Genomic DNA, 5,092 nt, shown 5'->3' on the forward strand with positions numbered 1-5,092 from the left:
GACAGTTTATCAAAGGAATGCAAAGTTGGCTTAGTATTTGAAAACCAAACAATGTAACAAACTATATTTACAATACGGTTCCCTCAGTATCCATAGGTGATTGGGTTCTAGGACCCCTCACAGATAGGGAGTTCTGTGTATGCTCAAGTCTCTGCGTATGCACATCCTCTGAAAACTCTTAAGTTATCTCTAGGTTGTTTCTGTTATCTAATGTAATGTAAATATTATGCAAATATTCATTGAATTGTTTAAGGAATAACAACAAGAAAAACATTTGTTCACATTCAGTACCAAGGCATTCATATTTTTCAAATGTTGGTTGAATCAGTGGATGTATAAACCATAGATACAAAATGTTGACTATATAAAGAAGTGAAAGCATGATTATTTCAAATAATGCAGAAAAGATGTTTGGCAAAATATCATGCCCATTCATACAAAACTGCTTAGCAAACTAATAGAAAAAAACTTCAATCTGATTAAGAGCATCTATCAAAAATACATACTTACCATAATACTTGCTGATGAAAAACTGTTTTCCCCCTAAAGTTGGGAGCAAAGCAAAGATATTGATTATTACCACTCCTACTCACCATAGTACTGGAAATTCTAGTCAGTGAAATAAGGCTAGAAAAGGAATCAAAAAGCAAACAGACTAGAAAAAGAAAAAATGTTTACTGTCCCTCCCATGGATATCATGAGAAGGAAATTTCAGAAAATTTAAAATAATCTATTTTTTAAAAACTCCTAGAACTATCAAGTAAACTTAGCAATGTCAGAGAATACAAGACCATGGCAGAAAAATTAAATATATTCCCACATAGCTATAATAAATAATTGGAAAGTAAATTTAAAATTTCCCATTAATACACCTCCTCAGAGTTAAGCACTTCATTTTTCAGTATAAATACATTTTTCAAAAACTTCTACAGTATATGTGTGCCTCAAACTATAACATACTGATGAAAGAATTCAATAATGGCCTAAGTTAATGAAGAGCTACACCATGACTATTGATTGGAAGATATAGCATAACTCAATTCTCTCAAAGTTGATTTATAAAGTTCTATTTTTGTCAAAGTCTTAAAAGAATATCTTTTAAGACTTAATGTACAAGATATTTCTAAAATTTACACAAAAGAAAGTGATTTAAAAATGTATAAAACAAAGTTGAAGAAATCACATTAGCAGTTTTTAAAGTTATATATTTTACCTTTGTACTTGTACAGTATATATGAAAATGTATTTTTCAGATATTTTTGATCTGAGGTTGATTGAATCAGCAGAAGTAGAAACCACAGATACAGAGAATTGACTATAAAAAGAAAAAGCATGATCATATCAAATGATGCAGAAAAGTTGTTTGGCAAAATGTGTACTATGAATACAGATTATACAATTACATTTCTATTAAGCACAACAGTAATATGGATAGAAAAACAGACACAAGTATCAATGGAACAGAATAGAGGCCCCATTAGTAGACACACAAAGAGTACTTTGTATCTGACTTTTGATAAAGATGCAAAAATGATTCAACGACGAAAGGATAATTTTCTTACAAATAGGAAAACTGGATATCCCTTGGTAAAAAATAAGCCACAGTTTAAATTTAAATTTTGAGGTAATATGAAAATTACCTCAAAAATGGAGTTTTAGATATAATTAACCTTAAATTGAAAGTTTTAGAAGGTAACACAGGAGAAATACTTTGTAACTTTGGGTTAGTCAACAGTTTATGATACCAGCTACATCATTCACAAAATACTGATTGACAAAATTCACAAAAGTTAAAAAAGAAACATTTTCTGTGTGAAAAATACTGTCAAGAAGCTGAAAAGACAAACCAAACATTGGGGAAAAATATGTATAAGTTGCTTATATTACAAAGGTCTTATGTCTGGAATGTGTAAGGAAGTTTTTTAAGTGGAACCGTAAAAATAAAGAATTCAATTATAGAATAGGCAAAAGTCTTGAACACATACTTCACCAAAATGATATGTCAATAGCAAAAATAAATAAATAAATAAGCCCACAAAAATAAATACATAAAAATATTAGACTTTAAGGAAAAGAAAATTATAACTATTATGAAATACCACCATATACTCATTAAAATGGCTAAATTAATAACAATACTGAAGCCTAAAAAGAATACAGACCAACTGGCTTTTTTACCCATTCTTAATGAGAATAAAAAGTAATGGTCTGCCACTCCGTAATAGAGTTTGAAAATTTCTTCTAAATTTAAATATATACTTACCAAGTAATCCTGGGTATTTATACTATAGAAATAAAAACATATGTCATGTAAAAATGTGTTCATGAATATCCATAGCAGCTCTCCCTATAATAGCGAAAAACTAGAAGCAACTTCAATGTCTTTCAACAAGTACATGGGATCCAAAATGTTGTTATATATCCATGCAGTAGAAAACACTGAGGAAAAAAATATTGATATATGCAGTTAGTTGAATGCATCTCACTATATTGTTAAGTGAAAAGTAACAAGACCAAAAATGAACACATACTGTGTGCTTTATTTATATTAAGTTCTAGAAAAGCCTACTAAAGATTCATGGTTGCCAGGGCTTAGGTTTGGTGGGGAAAGTGTGATTGGAATGTATAAAACAAATCATTTCTTGAGATTGTAGAACAATTTTCTATTCCAATTGTGGTGGTAACTGTATGAATACGTATTTATGATGAAGAATTACACTTTTAAAACAGTTTAGGTAAAAATGTGGGATCAGAATCCATAGTTTACTTGATAGCACTGTACCAATGTCAATTTCCCAATATTTTATAATGTACTATGGTTATGTATAATGTCAATATTTGGGAAAGATGTGTGAAGGGTATGTGCAAACTCTCTATATTAGTTAATGCAACTTCAAAATATATTTTAAAAAAGACAATATCCAGAGGTTATATAATTCTTTATTTTATTTATGGAATTAATTTTTATACAAACAATGTCAGTGATGGAGAACAGACCAGTTGTTTCCAGAAGTCAGGGTGGGGTGAGGGAGGGAAACATGGGAAACTTGATGAGGGTTATACCAGTCTATATATGTGATAAAATTTTATAGACCTTTGCAACAAAAAAACAACAAACATACAAAAAACGGAAAACAAATACATGTAAATTGGTGAAACATGAATAGTCTGTAGTTCAGTGGATAACACTGTATCAATTTCCTGGTTTTGGCAATTGTGCTATGGTTTTTATGAGATGTTACCATTAGGAGAAACTGGGTGAAAGGTATACAAGAAATCTCTGCACTATTCTCTACAACTTTTATTTGAATCTAAAATTATTTCAAAGCATAAGTTTAAAAAAATGACTTAGAGTGTTATTTGCTATGAATGTTTAACTCAGAAGTCTTTTTCCTGTTCCTACCCTATGTTATCTGTCGCCTAACAACCTCATTTCTCATTGAGAGGCATTACAAATGGAAAAGTGCCACTGAATTACTTCCCACTGACTATAAAGCAATCACATTATTGCTTGGCAACCAGCCCAGGGTTATGGACAAGCAGTTACTGAGGAAAAAGAAAAAAAAGCTCAAGTGCAGTTTTTATTTGAAATTTCCCCTGAAATGGAAAGATGTTCATTAACATAGGATGGTAGTGTGCCTAGTTTGACAGAACATAAAACTGTATGCAATTTTGCTGAACTAATATAAAAGAATTTTTGTCAAGCCTCCAAGGATAGTATTAAAACAATAATACTGTAAAGCATTTGATTCTCATTTAACCAACATCATATTAACAGGTCAGATTTAAGCCAGCACTGTGAAATAATTCTCTAAGCCCACTACTAGTCTTTTTCAACAGAACTGATTTTATTTGGTGGGAGTGTATTCAAATGATGATTAATAAAACTCTGAGTTCCTTCTATATAAATTAAACAAACAAAAGACAAAAAAGGCCAGATTTACTAAATTAATGTTTCCTTCTGCCATGAACATAAAGCAGATGGTTTTATATTCCTACAAATTCCATGCAAAACTAGATTTGTTTCCATCACATTAAATCCATTAAACTCTTCTTTATATTAAAAAATTCTGAAAATTAAAATTGTGACTGTTTGTGAACAAGCAGTATGTGGGAAGAAATGCTGAAAATATAGTAATTTGATGATTTCAAATCCATGTCAAAGATTTGGAACTCACACATAAAATACTAACAAGTTGAACTTTACCTGGCTCTATTTCCCTAGAAAACAGTGATGATTAAAAATTTACCCTCATAATTTTGTTTTCAGAAATCTCCCCAGAATTTTGCCCTAAAGAAACTCATTGCCTCATAAACATGGATGAGACTTGCTATCTGCTCTTTTATTGACTCTTTGTAAAACTTGTTCATCACTCCCTTTAATATCTGTGACAAGACCAAACTCAGACCCTTCAAATTCTTGTATCAATAACTATTTAATGAGGTTGGAAAGGTTTCTCTCCTTGAAACCAGCTAAACGCAGAGATAAACATTTCCTGGACAGCTTCCTGACTGGGACTTCCCTGATTGTAAAAATAATTACAACTCTAATTAACCTGACATGTAAATTGTCTACTACTACCTAAATAAGTCTGTGGCAAAATCACCCTGCCAAGACACTCTGATCTTCAGATTCAGGATGCTCTTCCTATGGCTTGACTGGATAAAATTGCTGGGGATTTAGCTCTTAATTGTCCAGAGTATTTCTTTAATTTGACAAAATAAAATGCAATAAGTTGTTCTTATTTTTGTTTAATTATATGTTGTTTTATATGAAAATTATTCCAATGCAAGATTTAAATTTTGAATGAAATGAAACTCCAAACTAATAGCAGAAGGTAGAATGTAAGCTATATAAATACATGCCATTGTGGAAGCACTGATAAAGTCAACTGGAAAGCCAATTTAGATCTCCATAAGTCATTCTTAGCAATCAGAATATGTCATCAGCCAGCAGGTTCACAGAGAGGAAATTCTCCTACCAATTTAAGACTGCACACTTAAACTGGAGATCATTTTCTAATATTGAATTTGTAACTCTATAGCAATTATACCAAGTATATTTGGGGCTAAAGAAAGTATATCATATCAA

This window comes from Ictidomys tridecemlineatus, chromosome 7 (assembly GCF_052094955.1).
Source record: "Ictidomys tridecemlineatus isolate mIctTri1 chromosome 7, mIctTri1.hap1, whole genome shotgun sequence".
Taxonomy (NCBI): domain Eukaryota; kingdom Metazoa; phylum Chordata; class Mammalia; order Rodentia; family Sciuridae; genus Ictidomys; species Ictidomys tridecemlineatus.